This window comes from Bufo bufo, chromosome 6, assembly GCF_905171765.1.
Source record: "Bufo bufo chromosome 6, aBufBuf1.1, whole genome shotgun sequence".
Lineage (NCBI taxonomy): Eukaryota > Metazoa > Chordata > Amphibia > Anura > Bufonidae > Bufo > Bufo bufo.
Genome location: NC_053394.1, coordinates 296,731,040 through 296,748,118, shown reverse-complemented (window position 1 = coordinate 296,748,118; position 17,079 = coordinate 296,731,040).

The window sequence follows — 17,079 nt, the reverse complement described above, 5'->3', positions numbered from 1 at the left end:
TCTTTTCTGTAGGGCAGGCAGAGTTGAGAGGTTGCAATGCCACAGCAGCCACAGTCGACTGAGTCTGAGTCCACTCCTGTCTCCAGTCTCCAGTCCTGCTGTCCTCCTCCTCTCCTGACAGTCCAAGCTGGGGCTAGGCCTTCTAGCAATAGACAGTGGGCACCTGTAGAAGACAGCCAGGTGAGGTCAGGGCCTGAGGCTCAGACAGCCGCAGGCTCAAGTCACAACACAGTCGAAGAAGAAGTCACTAGTAGCACTAGCAGAGTGACGCAGCACGCAGGACAGGTCCAGGAGCAGAGAGAACATTGAAGGCACTCAGTTCACTCACTACTCACTCACTAGTGGCACTTGGCAGCGCGAGCACAGCAGTTTGCAGTCTGTTCGCACGGGCGGGAACCGGGAAGGCACGCAGCAGCGCAGCTTTACTTGTTGACGACCGTGACGTCAAGTCGTCAACTAGTCTCTGCGACTGCCACACTCAGCCAGCCTGCGCCCGCCCTGCACGCTCTGCCTCCGCTGGGTCCGAACGCCGCCCCCCTGTGACTCTAGAGTAGACGACTGTCTGTATGTATCTGTGGGGTGTGTACACTTTAACTTTAATCACTGACACTGAGGTCAGTAGTGCCGGCGCAGCAGCAGCCGCAGCGAACGATTACTATTATATTAGTGTTAGCGATTCAGCAGGGGGGGCACTAGGGGGGGCAAGGAATGACCTGGGGGGGGCAATTGCCCCCCCTTGCCCCCCTGTAGCGACGCCACTGCCTGTATGTTGTAAGTGTATCTCACACAGCCTGAACCAGTGTAGGCCTGAATAAAAGATTTCTTTGCCCAAAATGGCTGTATTTCAAATGGCTGTATTTTAAATGACTGAATCAAACCTCTGTATGTAGAGGGTGTATCTCACAGGGCCTGAACCAGTATAGGCCTAAATTAAAGATTTCTTTGCCCAAAATGACTGTATTTTAAATGGCTGTATTTCAAATGCCTGAATCAAACCTCTGTATGTAGAGGGTGTATCTCACAGGGCCTGAACCAGTATAGGCCTAAATTAAATATTTCTTTGCCCAAAATGGCTGTATTTCAAATGCCTGAATCAAACCCCTTGTATGTAGAGGGTGTATCTCACAGGGCCTGAACCAGTATAGGCCTAAATTAAATATTTATTTTCCCAAAATGGCTGTAATTTAAATGCCTGAATAAAAAAAACACTGTATGTAGAGGGTGTATCTCACACGGCCTGAACCAGTGTAGGCCTGAATTCAATATTGGTGCATCAAATGGCGGTATTTCAACTCTCTGAATCTAACCCAAATGTATTAAGTGTGTATCTCACAATGACATGTGCATCAAAGTCTGCCAACATTTTTTTTTTCCCCAAACGAGTGTTTTTTTAACAACTGAATTTGACAGCAGTATACAGTGGAGGAAATAATTATTTGACCCCTCACTGATTTTGTAAGTTTGTCCAATGACAAAGAAATGAAAAGTCTCAGAACAGTATCATTTCAATGGTAGGTTTATTGTAACAGTGGCAGATAGCACATCAAAAGGAAAATCGAAAAAATAACTTTAAATAAAAGATAGCAACTGATTTGCATTTCATTGAGTGAAATAAGTATTTGAACCCTCTAACAAAAAAAGACTTAATACTTGGTGGAAAAACCCTTGTTTGCAAGCACAGAGGTCAAACGTTTCTTGTAATTGATGACCAAGTTTGCGCACATTTTAGGAGGAATGTTGGTCCACTCCTCTTTGCAGATCATCTCTAAATCCCTAAGGTTTCGAGGCTGTCTCTGTGCAACTCTGAGCTTGAGCTCCATCCATAGGTTTTCGATTGGATTAAGGTCCGGAGACTGACTAGGCCACTCCATGACCTTAATGTGCTTCTTCTTGAGCCACTCCTTTGTTGCCTTTGCTGTATGTTTTGGGTCATTGTCGTGCTGGAACACCCATCCACGACCCATTTTCAGTTTCCTGGCAGAGGGAAGGAGGTTGTCGCTCAGGATTTCACGATACATGGCTCCGTCTATTTTCCCGTTTATGCGAATAAGTTGTCCTGTGCCCTTAGCAGAAAAACACCCCCAAAGCAAAATGTTTCCACCCCCATGCTTGACGGTGGGGACGGTGTTTTGGGGGTCATAGGCAGCATTTTTCTTCCTCCAAACACAGCGAGTTGAGTTAATGCCAAAGAGCTCTATTTTGGTCTCATCAGACCACAGCACCTTCTCCCAGTCACTCTCTGAATCATTCAGGTGTTCATTGGCAAACTTCAGACGGGCCTGCACATGTGCCTTCCTGAGCAGGGGGACCTTGCGAGCCCTGCAGGATTTTAATCCATTGCGGTGTAATGTGTTTCCAATGGTTTTCTTGGTGACTGTGGTCCCTGCTAATTTGAGGTCATTAACTAACTCCTCCCGTGTAGTTCTAGGATGCTTTTTCACCTTTCTCAGAACCATTGACACCCCACGAGGTGAGATCTTGCGTGGAGCCCCAGAGCGAGGTCGATTGATGGTCATTTTGTGCTCCTTCCATTTTCGAACAATCGCACCAACAGTTGTCACCTTCTCTCCCAGCTTCTTGCTAATGGTTTTGTAGCCCATTCCAGCCTTGTGCAGGTCTACAATTTTGTCTCTGACATCCTTGGACAGCTCTTTGGTCTTTCCCATGTTGGAGAGTTTGGAGTCTGCTTGATTGATTGATTCTGTGGACAGGTGTCTTTTATACAGGTGACTAGTTAAGACAGGTGTCCTTAATGAGGGTGACTAATTGAGTAGAAGTGTCTAACCACTCTGTAGGAGCCAGAACTCTTAATGGTTGGTAGGGGTTCAAATACTTATTTCACTCAATGAAATGCAAATCAGTTGCTATCTTTTATTTAAAGTTATTTTTTCGATTTTCCTTTTGATGTGCTATCTGCCACTGTTACAATAAACCTACCATTGAAATGATACTGTTCTGAGACTTTTCATTTCTTTGTCATTGGACAAACTTACAAAATCAGTGAGGGGTCAAATAATTATTTCCTCCACTGTATAAGCCTTTAATTTCACACGTGCTGATGCTGCAAGGCCTGAAAATAGTGTTTTTTGTAAAAAAAACAAAGTCTGTTTTTAAATCCCCAGAAAATTATGGGTGTATTTCTAGCTTAAATTGCACACTGACTAATCCAGATGTTGTAGCTTGCCAAAAAGTGTTTTTTTGGTAACAGAATATGAAAGCTGTATATATTAAATTTGAATTTAACACTTGCAGATCAGGAAAATACTGTTTTTAGGCAATAAAGTGTGTTTTTAAAACCCTAGAAAATTGCACACTGACTAATCCAGATGTTGTAGGTTGCCAAAAAAATGGTGTTATGCAATGTCCCAAAAGCTTAGATGCAGTGCTGGTGCACTGAGCTTGCATACAATGGCATCCGCTGCTGCCCACCTAACTCACAGAATTATAAAAGTTTTTTATTTTTGGTCAATAGGCTCAGGGCAGGGTAAAACAATTGTGCCCTGCACTCACACAACTATTTCTATGTAGATCGCTGAGTTAGATTCTCTCCCTGAAATCACATGTCCAGCAGCATCTTCTCCCTACACTTGTAACAGCAGAGTGACGTGCAGCGCTATGTGACTCAAGCTTATATAGAGCCTGGGTCACATGTTAACCGCTTGTTGATTGGCTGCTCTGCAGCCTTTCAAAAAGCGCCAAGAAAGCGCCGAACACCGAACCCGAACTTTTACTGAATTGTTCGGGTTCGGGGTCCAAAAATACTAAAGTTCAGTGCGAACCCGAACTTTACAGTTCGGATTCGCTCAACCCTACATGTAATCTACCTTCAGCCACTTACTTACTTGTTCTTTTATGTACGCTGAATGCATAATTTTTGGGGCCTGTAGTACACTGGCCTGCTGGAAAATTGATATCCAATGACCGTGTAATCTACCTTCAGCCACTTACTTACTTGTTCTTTTATGTACGCTGAATGCATAATTTTTGGGGCCTGTAGTACACTGGCCTGCAGGAAAATTGATATCCAATGACCGTGTAATCTACCTTCAGCCACTTACTTGTTTTTTTATGTATGCTGAATGCATAATTTTTGGGCCTGTAGTACACTGGCCTGCTGGAAAATTGTTATGCAATGACCGTGTAATCTACCTTCAGCCACTTACTTATTTGTTATTTTATGTACGCTGAATGCATAATTTTTGGGACCTGTAGTACACTGGCCTGCTGGAAAATTGATATCCAATGACCGTGTAATCTACCTTCAGCCACTTACTTACTTGTTCTTTTATGTACGCTGAATGCATAATTTTTGGGGCCTGTAATACACTGGCCTGCAGGAAAATTGATATCCAATGACCATGTAATCTAACTTTCAGCCACTTACTTACTTGTTCTTTTATGTACGCTGAATGAATAGTTGTTGCGGCCTGTAGTACACTTGCCTGCTGGAAAATTGATATCCAATGACGGTGTAATCTACCTTCAGCCACTTACTTACTTGTTCTTTCATGTACGCTGAGTGCATAATTTTTGCGGCCTGTAGTACACTAGCCTGCTGGAAAATTGATATACAATGACCATGTAATCTACCTTCAGCCACTTACTTACTTGTTCTTTTATGTACGCTGAATGCATAATTTCTTGGGCCTGTAGTACACTGGCCTGCTGGAAAATTGATATCCAATGACCGTGTAATCTACCTTCAGCCACTTATTTGTTCTTTTATGTACGCTGAATGCATAATTTTTGGGACCTGCAGTACACTGGCCTGCTGTAAAATTGATTTCCAATGACCATGTAATCTACCTTCAGCCACATACTTACTTGTTATTTTATGTACGCTGAATGGATAATTTTTGCGGCCTCAGAGGAATTCAACACCAGTGACGACCAAGTGTCGAATTTCAACTATTATCATTAGCGTTTCTTTCAAGAGGGGGGATTTCGTTAGCCATATTTTTAATCCAATTTTATATTTTTAGTTCTTTTAAACATATGTATTTGACCTGTATTTGTACTGGTCTGCAGTAAAATTTATATCCATTGTAATATACCCCACGCCACATAATCACTTGATCTTTTCTGTCCGGTGAATGCCTAATGTTTGGGGCCTATAGTCCAGTGGCCTACAGTAAAAATTGTATCCATTGACTGCCTAATGTACCTCTAGCCACATAATCAAAATTTCTTTTATGTCAGGTGATTGCCTAATATTTAAGGTCCGTACTCCTGTGGCCTAAAATATAAATTTTCTAGGCTTTAACAGGTCATATGTCAGAGAATTTCCTTTTAAGATGCATAAAAATGTCCCCTGATTAAGATACACTTTTTTTGTTGGAATTTTTGTCATTGATCCCCCTCTAGTATGTCACTGTCCATATTGTGGGACTATTTGTACACTTCTACCAAGTATTTGGTGGCTGCAAATATGACCTGAAGGTTTTTCAGGATCGCCTGCCATTAAAGTGAACGGGGCCTACCGCGAACTTGCGGTTCACGAACATTTGATCGCGGGATCATGTTCGCAAACCGTCCCAGCCGATGTTCATCCATCACTAAATGTAACTGGCCAACAGTAAAATTGTTATACAGTGACCACCTAATGTAACTCCAGCCACATAATGACTTGATCTTTTCTGTAAGTTGAATGCATAATTTTTGGGCATGAAATGTAACTGGTCAACAGTAAAATTGTTATGCGGTGACCGCCTAATGTACCTCCAGCCACATATTCACTTGATCTTTTCTGTATGGTAAATGCATAATTTTTGTGGCCTGTAATCTAACTGGCCAACAGTAACATTGTTATACGGTGACTGTCTATTGTACCTCCAGCCATATAAGGACTTGATCTTTTCTGTATGTTGAATGCATAATTTTTGCGGCCTGTAATGTAACTGGCCAACAGTAAAATTGTTATACGGTGACCGCCAAATGTACCTCCAGCCACATAATCACTTGATCTTTTCTGTACAGTGAATGCATGATTTTTGGGGCCTATAATCTAACTGGCCAACAGTAAAATTGTTATACGTTGACCGCCTAATGTACCTCCAGCCACAATATCAACAGTTCTTTTTGTACGGTGAATGAATAATTTTTGGGGCCTGTAGTCCACTGGCTTGCAGTAAAATTGATATTCGATGACCGTCTAATATACCTCCAGCCACATAATCACTTGATGTTTTCTGTCCGGTGAATAAAATTTTTTTGAAGCTTGTAGTCCACTGGCCTACAGTAAAATTGATATCCATTGACCGTCTAGTATGCCTCAAGCCACATAATCACTTGTTCTATTCTGTACGGTGAATGAATGATTTTTGGGGCCTCTACTCCACTGGCCTGCAGTAAAATTGTTATCCAATGCCTGTATAATATACCTCCATCCACATAATCACTTGATGTTTTCTGTCTGGTGAATGCCTAATGTTTGGGGCCTGTACTCCACTGGCCTGCAGTAAAATTGTTATCCACTGACCATCTAATATACCTCCAGCCACATAATCACTTGATGTTTTCTGTCTGGTGAATGCCTAATGTTTGGGGACTGTACTCCCGTGGCCTGTTGCACATACAAATGCACTATAATATACTTTCTATGTTAGAAGGTATATTATAGGTATATCACATATCACACCCCTCAATCAGTTGTTTTTGGGGGGGCAACAGGTATGACACACCAGTTGCAATTAGTTATTCCAATAACGTTTGTCCCTCCATCTAGCTGCAGTATCGCAGCAGAACCGCACACAACTGCTGTACAATACAAATGCACTATAATATACTTTCTATGTTAAAAAGTATATTATTAGTATATCACACCCCTCAGTATGTCACACCTTTCGATAGCACACCTATACCAGTCCTTAAAAGGACTTATGTGGCCTTTTAAGCTAGCGTTTGGTGTCCCTAACAGTCTGTCCCTGCTCCACACAGCAACCTCTCCCTAAACTGGCAAAAAACAGAATGTAAAATGGCTGCCAGATTGGGTTTATTTATAGGGTAGGGGGTGTTTTCATGTGCTGAAATGTCTCAATTGGCTGTCCTGTCCCACCTGATGGATGTGTCATAGGTCAAAGTTCGGCGCTATGCAAAAAAATATGGCGCGTGCGAATATCGCCTTATGTTCGCATGTTTGGCGAATCGCGAACTAGCAAAGTTCTCCGCAAAACGACCGCCGGGGCGAAACGCAAGGCCATCTCTACTAATAGAATTGCTTATATATTATTCAACGTAGACACGCCACAAACAGTCAAATGAGACAGGCGTTTCACCCCAATTTGTGAATCAGGGCCTAATAGATTGCTTATCTATTAATCAATGTGTCTATCTATAACAGAACAGATTAAGTATTAATGGCGTAGCAAGTGTACTAGATAAACGCGCCTATAAATTAGACCGCCTGTTGAGTCCTAGCAGGTGTGAGGGTCCACTGTCGCCTTAAAGGGGTTCTGCAGTTTGTTCAAACTGATGATCTATCCTCTGGATAGATCATCAGCATCTGATCAGTGGGGGTCCAAAACCCAGGACCCCTGCCGATCAGCTGTTTGAGAAGGCAGTGGTGTTATGGAATATAATGGACACTTACTTGTCACTTACAAAATGGTGTCTATCCGAGAGACAACCCCCAGTATGCATTCTATGATTGAAGCTATTTGCAGCAAAAACTTTAAACTGTCAGGAATTCCTCTAAGTCTATCATACATATGCCTTAAACTTATTTCCTGTTTACATTCCTTCTTGCTAAAAGAACAATCATGTGAGCCCACTCCTCTACTTATATGGAGGGTATATAATGTGAGGCCCCCACATAATAAATTAGAGTTATGCTTTGACCTTATATAGAGTGTCAGTGTTATTTCTCTCGCCGTGCATACACGTATCTATCTAATTTGGAGCAGTGTATCAACCTACCTGACCATTGATCAGAACTAGAACATTTTGGCGCCCAACGTGGGGATGGAAGGTTGGACCACCTTGTTCCCGTACCCCTGGAGATCAGACGTAGGAGGGGCGCACCAACGGACATCGGGATCGCTACCCGTGATATGAGGTAAGAAAACACAATAATCTTGCCTATACTGTGTCCCCTGGTGTAGCCTCTTGTCATCTCTCTGAGGAAGGGGTGCGGCGTTAGTTGGGGCGCCTTTGAGGGCATGCAAGTAAGACCCCACAGTAATTGATGATATTTTGATACATTGTGTTTTATGTGTTGTTCTGATGTCGTTATGACTTTAAACACCTGTGAATAAACTAGCGAGTTACAAAATAAGGAAGCCTACCACATTTGCCTATATCGCGGTACAGTCAGAGGCATCTGTCCGGATAGTAGAAGGGGAGGAGGCGGTCAGAACAGGTCCAAAGGTGTACAACATGTCTGACTCAAAGAAGAACTCAGGTAGTTCAGGAACACAGGGTGCAAGCACAGGTTACGGACTAGATTGCTCCAGGAGATATTACATTATGGGAAATGTTAAAAGTGTCCCGAAGGGATGCTGCTCACCGGAGCAGTATGTGGCGGACAAGAGAGGTAAACACTTTGTAAAGTGTTTACCCAGGTTGGAAAAACATTACGAGATGTGTAAAGGTGGCACTCTTTGTGTTGATACATGGAGGACATATAAATGAAAAGACAGGAAGATATTACTGTATGCCAAGAGAGCAACCTTATAATAATGGTGTCATCAAGAAGAAGGGGGGGTGGACCTGTGCCGTATGTGGGCAACAGAATCCTCCTACCCATATTACATGCCTCGCATGTGGTGCTTCACGCCCACATAGCCATATTCCTGTAGCTCCTTGGCACCTCCTACTCACAGCTCTGCATGAGACACCATCACATTCCCAGCCGACGCCCACGGCTGGACTGTTAACCCCCAGTAACCCAGATCCCTCCATCCTGCCTTCAAGCCTACAAGTTCAAGCACTCTATCCCATGATAAATCCTGATGGCACATTCAGTCTGCCACAGCAGGTTGTTCAAGTGATGGTCGGGAAGAAGGAGGAGAATGATGGGGATGAGAACCCAGCAGAACCCCCCGTGCATACAACTTTCCCCTCTCTTAAACGGCGGTCAGACTTGACCGAGGAGGAGCGACGGATACAGTATGAGTTACATGAGATAAAAAAACAGATGAAGAATGTGGCAGTCTGAATTTTTGAGATATGCAAATGAGACCATTTTATCCAAAGCAATACCTAGGGGACCACCTAGATATGTGTCATTCACACCAAATCAGCTGAATTCAATTGTCAGTCAGTTGCCAGACCCAGAGACCCGCCCCATCCCAGAGAACAAAAACTGGAGAATACTCAGGCCTCATTCTGAAGAAACTCAAGAAGCATTGTGTGTCCCGCACCGTGCGTGTCTCTGTTGATCGGTGAATATAGAGTGAGAACCAGGGGGCCATAGCTGGAAGGGGGGAGTGACGTCAACTCATGACATTGGCATGTGTGATAAGAGAGAACACTGTCTGCAAGGCAATGGAAGAGGAAGGTGCCCAGACAGAACAGATCCTGACTGTACAAGAAGATCTGGAGCAAGAGGAAGTCACATGGGACCTAATGAAACAAATGCAGAAACAGGCCACTCCCAGGGAAAAGGAAACCTGGCTGAAAGAATCCACCCTCGAAGAAGAATCCGGACTCTGGACACAGGGAAAGATAGCATGCCTACCGAGAACTCTCTATCCCCTAATAGCTGCAATAGCTCATGGGCCCACCCACCAATCCAAAACCATCATGAAAGAGCTAATTGATAAAATATGGGTGGCCCCAGGGATCACCCCTGTCCTGGTGAGACATACTCAAGCATGCCTCATCTGCGCAGAGTGTAATCCAGGTAGAACCGAGCCCACACCCCAGAAATGTCTCCCAAAGCCCTTATATCCCTTTTAGAGGATACAAATCGACCACATCCAGATGCCAATGTGCCAAGGGTTTCAATATGTACTGGTAGTTATAGACTTGTTCTCTGGGTGGCCAGAAGCCTACCCCGTCCAAAATCAGACAGCAACTACTACTGCTAAAAAAACTGATGCAGGAGCTTGTCTGTAGGTTCGGAGTACCTGAGGTCATTGAGAGTGATCAGGGCCCAGCATTCACTGCCAGATTAACCCAAGAAGTCTGGGAAATGGTAGGTTCGCACCTGGCCTATAACACCCCCTACAGGCCCAAAAGCAGCGGTAAAGTTGAAAGATTGAATGGGGTGTTGAAGTCAAAAATGTTGAAGATGACCAGGGAGACAAGGCTCAATTGGGTTCAGTGCTTGCCTATAGCACTCTTTTCAGTTAGACACACACCAAGGCCTCTACACAAACTGACACCATACAAGATCCTATTTGGGACAGGGCCAAGAATGGGACAGTATTTCCCCCAACAGTTGCAAATGCATTATGAATCTGTTGCCAAATATGTGATAGCTCTGAGTAAACAATTGTCAACCATACATGCACAAATTTTCTCTTCCATTCCAGATCCTAACTCCCTAGAAGGAAGTCACACTCTGAAACCTGGAGAGTGGGTGGTGGTCAAGAAGCATATCAGGTGCTGCTGATACGAGGGACCTTACCAGGTGCTGCTGACCACCCCAACTTTTGTAAAACTCAAGAGGAGACCTAACTGGATCCACGCATCACACTGCAAAAGAATACGAGTGCTAGCTCCAGATATCAAGGAAACCACTGCTGAATCTGCATGATGCCTTTTGCAACAGTTATCGCTCTGCTACTTTTTGCCTACACCTATACGGTCACATATACACAGAATCTTCCAAAGACAGGAGGACAAGTGGCCATCACCTAACAAAAAGAGAAGGATGGCTACATATTGACCACTTTCTGGTTTAATTCCTCCAGTACTCACGTGGCTACCTTCAAATTCAATTACTGCAGTCTAGTATTGTGCCCAATGCCAGCATGGCAATGTAGCATGTACTAAACGGGCAGCCATAGATCCACATACATCTGTGTCACTGATAACCAGTATGGGGAACAGTGTAACTCGTGTGGAGCAGTTGGGTGGAACACGGGTGACCCATGGGGATACAGACCTCAGAGTGCCCGAGACAAAAAAGACAAAATGGGTAAATCCTTGCTTACCCGCATGAGACTGTTTAAGAGTGGAAGATGCCACCCAAGTGAACAGACAGGCTCCAACATGCCACTTACCCTCACAATAGAAAACCCCAGCCCCAATGACGCAGGGACATACCTTATAGGCACCTGGATGGGGAAACTGCTGGGGACATGGGCATGTTCCACCTGAAAGACCTACATAATCTCACAATGATAGAGAAGGGTCCGTCCAAACCCTACACTACCTCCCTTAGGCAGATCACAGTCATAGCAGACGCCACATTTGAAGATACTATGGCCGCAGAGACAGGATTTTCGGACACCAACCTGTGCCTCCTGAGACTGAAAGCTGCTTCCTCAGCCTATACACCAACACTAGCGTGAATGACTCTGCCTGTGAAAAGCTGTGAAAAGCTGAAGAGAAAATACCCCCTGGTAGTAAAAACCCCCAAACCAGGTGAAGGCATAACCATGTTAACCCGAGAGCAAGGCAGGTGATTTGACTCCGCCACCAGAAAAGAGTGCGTACGCAGAAGTCAAGATTAAGAAAATTGCATTTACTATAAATTAATAAAAGCAGGTTAACAGTGAAGTTACAGAGGTAAAGACAAGCAAAATCTGCAAAACAGTATAAACAATACAAGTTAAACACTGCAACAATTTTCACCTTTGTTGTGTCCGTATTTGCAGTGCGGACACTAAGAAATAATAGTCCCAGAAACTGTTCCTAACTGACCCTAACTTTCAAGCGGGTGCGCACCCCCCTTATCCCAGTGGTCCAAGTGGACCGCTTACAGTTTGTGGAAGTGCACGGTGGGGCCCGATATCGTCCTTTTCCTTTAACCAGCGCAGGATCCGCAACAAAGAAGTCCTCCTCAGCAGGCCGGAAAACCAGTTGAATATAATCCAGGATTATTACAGTTACTGTCCGGTACCTCAACAGCACTGTGAGTCTCTTTACTGTTTGGGGCAATCCACACAGCCCAATGTCGGCTCCACAGGTTAGTTGCTGCACACAGTCCTTTTTAACTTGGCTTCACTAAATGCACTGTTTCTTTGTACTCCATCCGTCTCTAGACCGAAGTTCACACAGCTTGGCCACGCAGGGAAGTCCTTTAGTATCTCCACACACGTCTTACACAACACAGAACTTGTTTTCTATTTTGCCAATATGGCGGCAGTTGTAGTTCAAGTCTCTCTTCCTCCTTTTTCCTGCTCACACTGAGGCAGGGTGACATCATAAGGGGCGTGTCACTTCAACACTTAGCTGCTGCTTTAAAGAACTAGTATCGCAGTAATACACTTTCTCTATGGTAAACTCCAATGCAAATTGGTCCTATGCTGCCATCTATTGACCAAACGAATACTGCAGGCATTTTACATGAAATTTTAACATAGTTTACCAGGATAATGAAACTTAGAGACATTACATGACTGTTTCTTACAACCATATACCCAGGTGACTACACCTGTTACTTCAACCCTGGCAGTCAGAGATTCTTGGGCAACTTCACAGAGGGGTACTGCTCATCCTACAGCAACCTGTCCACTGAAACACAGAATCAGAGGGTATCTTTGGGGGTCATCTATTGGATCTGTGGAGACAGAATAATAAGAACTAGGTTAAAAGGCAATTGGTCCGGTGAATGCGCCCTAGCGAAAACTATAATGCCCCTTCACATACTAGAAGATGACCCCACAGTTAGAGGGTAAACTCAAAAAACCTATTTATGCTACTTTCACACGAGCGTTCGGGTGTCCGCTCGTGAGCTCCGTTTGAAGGGGCTCACGAGCGGCCCCGAACGCATCCGTCTGGCCCTAATGCATTCTCAGTGGAGGCGGATCCACTGAGAATGCATCCGCCTGCCAGCGCTCAGCCTCCGCACGGCGAGCGGATCCGTCCAGACTTATAATGGAAGTCAATGGGGACGGATCCGCTTGAAGATGACACTATATGGCTCAATCTTCAAGCGGATCCGTTCCCCATTGACTTTCAATGTAAAGTCTGAACGGATTAGCTCAGGCTACTTTCTGACTTAGAAAATTTTCTAAGTTATAATGCAGACGGATCCGTTCTGAACGGATGCAAACGTCTGCATTATTGGAGCGGATCCGTCTGATGAAACATCAGACGGATCCGCTCCGAACACTAGTGTGAAAGTAGCCTTAGGGAGGTCAAAAAGGGAGGCCTCCACACAGGGGAGCTTTGATCCACATGTGTATATAGACGCAATAGGAGTCCCAAGGGGGGTCCCCAACGAGCTTAAAGCCAGAGATCAGGTGGCAGCTGGATTTGAATCCCTACTCCCAATAGTGACAATCAACAAGAACGTCGACTGGATAAACTACATATATTATATTCAGCAAAGATTTGTAAACTACACCCATGGTGCCCTAAAAGGAATTGCAGAACAGTTAGAGGCTACTTCTGCTGTGGCCTTTCAGAACAGGATGGCCCGGCCTAGATATTATCCTAGCTGAGACTGGCGGAGTTTGTAAAATGATGGGGGAAACTTGCTGCACCTACATCACAGATAACACTGGCCCCAAAGGGAAGGTAACTGAAGCAATAAACAAGCTTACTAACCTCTCAGAGGAATTAAAACGTAACTCAGGGATAACAGACCTATGGGATGAGTACTTTGGATGGTTCAAAAATTGGAAATACTTCCTCACCCAGATAGGTATGGTGATAGTATTGATGCTAGTATTAATGTCAGTAGTGTTATGTTGCATTGTACCCGGAAAATATGTGAAAAATTGTGACTTCAACTACTGAACAGCCCATCATGCTGCTATATGGTGAAGAAGAAATGGAAACCAAAGAATTCAACACAAGTTCCCCCACCAATTACGATGTCGTACTGAGATAGGGAAAAATGAATCCCAGGGTACTATCATAAGTGTGATTAACCAGGAGTCTACCCAAAAGGGGTAGGTTGTCGCCACTGTAGGTGAAGAGGATTGCAACTGGTACTCCCAGGGGTTCACTAGGCAGGGAAAGTTCTACAATCAAGAATCCAAGGGGGGACTGTTGTGGAATATAATGGACACTTGCTTGTCACTTACAAAATGGTGTCTGTGCAGCATACGGGTAGGTTACCCGACACTGCTATATCATAACGTGTATCTTCCTTTAAGAGAGTTAGGCCTGTTGCAGGCAATCCTTATTTCAGCCAGCAGAGGGAGCCCCCAGTTCAGTATAAATAGGCTAGGGCCTAGCCTAGGAAGTTAGTTAGAAGTTTCTAGAGTAAGTTCTGAGAGATTCAGGGCTCCGTCAAGAGTGCAGAGATTGCACTACTGGCGTGGAAGGTCATTCCCACCCAGTTCTCCAGGTTAATTATACCTGAGGTACTCCAAAGATAGAGCCTGCCATCAGGAGGGAAGAAGACCTTTACCAAGTCCTTGCTCAAGGGTTATCACCAAGATTTAGGTGTCTGGACCTTGAGGGTATTGCTGCAAGTAGCGTAAGAGGGAATCCCTGATCCTAGGAGGCCTGTCTTGAAGTTAGTCTTTTTGTAAGTAAAAGCCTGAATCACTACTGTTAACTGTATGGTAAACTGTGGAATAACTTTGGAACTGTATTCACTGGCGGTTCATCCTATTATAACTTCATCCAGTAAAGTTGACCTGTTATATGAATATCTGGACTGCTCCATTATTCCACCTACCACTGCACGGTGTGTCACCGTTCAATTGACACTGGCGTCACGACCTTTATTAACTGCCTGTTCCAGTATTGACCCGGATTGAAGACGACAGTGAATCCCAGGTTAGTGGGTTGCCCTGCACTACGACTCCCCGCTTACCTAAAGCTGCTCTACTGACCCCCTGGGATACTGCATCGCTCTTTTTGGCGTCACGAACAGGATACGCATGCTTCTGGAGTGCAGAGAAGTGTGAACTGTGTGCTTTAACTATTCCATCACCGTATTGCAAGGACTATACCCTTTATTTTCAAGTCGGTGGATTACAATTGTGCCTGGGAGGAATCGGAGGCGCTGTGCGGTGTTGCGCTACCCCCAGGAAAAGAAAATCGTGGTTGTGGATTACAATTTATTCACTTGTCAACAACCCTGCTTGCTGTCAGGGAATGGTGACCAAGATGGCCGCCTGGAGTAAAGTTTCCCGCGCTGCTGAGGACCTTCGTGGGCGGATCCCTTCAAAGACACAGAGAATCCCGCCCCTCTTCATCATCGCACCGCCGCGGCCCTGCTTCTTCTACGTCAGCAACGTCACCGCGTATACAGGACGTCCGGAGTCTCGCGGGACTTGGCCTGCGCAACCCCGGCGATACCGGTAAGGACTTGTAACCGGAGGGAAGGGGATTGTACCGGCCCCTGTAGTCGCCCGCGGCCACGTCTTAATAGACTAACATGTCAGAGCCGGGAGTTCCCGAGCAGCCGGCCCCAGGAGAACTTGCGGCTCCCAGCCATCCTATGGCTCCCAGCATGATGCCCTTTACTATGCCTTACTATTTTGGGGCCCCATGGTTCCCCCGCTATAAAGGGGAGACCCATACCTTAAGAGACTTTAACCTCCTCAGGACCGCCGTACGCAGGATTGCGTCTTTGCGGCGGCCCTGCTCTTCTGGGTGGACGCGCCGGCGCGCCCTCTCGCGAGACGCGAGATTTCCTGTGAACGCGCGCACACAGGCGCGCGCGTTCACAGGAACGGAAGGTAAGAGAGTGGATCTCCAGCCTGCCAGCGGCGATCGTTCGCTGGCAGGCTGGAGATGTGTTTTTTTTAACCCCTAACAGGTATATTAGACGCTGTTTTGATAACAGCGTCTAATATACCTGCTACCTGGTCCTCTGGTGGTCCCCTTTGTTTGGATCGACCACCAGAGGACACAGGTAGCTCAGTAAATATGTTGCACCAAGCACCACTACACTACACCCCCCCCTGTCACTTATTAACCCCTTATTCACCCTTGATCACCCCTGATCACCCCATATAGACTCCCTGATCATCCCCCTGTCATTGATTACCCCCCTGTCATTGATCAACCCCCTGTAAAGCTCCATTCAGATGTCTGCATGATTTTTACGGATCCACTGATAGATGGATCGGATCCGCAAAACGCATACGGACGTCTGAATGAAGCCTTACAGGGGCGTGATCAATGACTGTGGTTATCACCCCATATAGACTCCCTGATCACCCCCCTGTCATTGATTACACCCCTGTCATTGATCAACCCCCTGTAAAGCTCCATTCAGATGTCCGCATGATTTTTACGGATCCACTGATAGATGGATCGGATCCGCAAAATGCATACGGACGTCTGAATGAAGCCTTACAGGGGCGTGATCAATGACTGTGGTTATCACCCCATATAGACTCCCTGATCACCCCCCTGTCATTGATTACACCCCTGTCATTGATCAACCCCCTGTAAAGCTCCATTCAGATGTCCGCATGATTTTTACGGATCCACTGATAGATGGATCGGATCCGCAAAACGCATACGGACGTCTGAATGAAGCCTTACAGGGGCGTGATCAATGACTGTGGTTATCACCCCATATAGACTCCCTGATCACCCCCCTGTCATTGATTACACCCCTGTCATTGATCAACCCCCTGTAAAGCTCCATTCAGATGTCCGCATGATTTTTACGGATCCACTGATAGATGGATCGGATCCGCAAAACGCATACGGACGTCTGAATGAAGCCTTACAGGGGCGTGATCAATGACTGTGGTTATCACCCCATATAGACTCCCTGATCACCCCTCTGTCATTGATTACACCCCTGTCATTGATCAACCCCCTGTAAAGCTCCATTCAGATGTCCGCATGATTTTTACGGATCCACTGATAGATGGATCGGATCCGCAAAATGCATACGGACGTCTGAATGAAGCCTTACAGGGGCGTGATCAATGACTGTGGTTATCACCCCATATAGACTCCCTGATCACCCCCCTGTCATTGATTACACCCCTGTCATTGATCAACCCCCTGTAAAGCTCCATTCAGATGTCCGCATGATTTTTA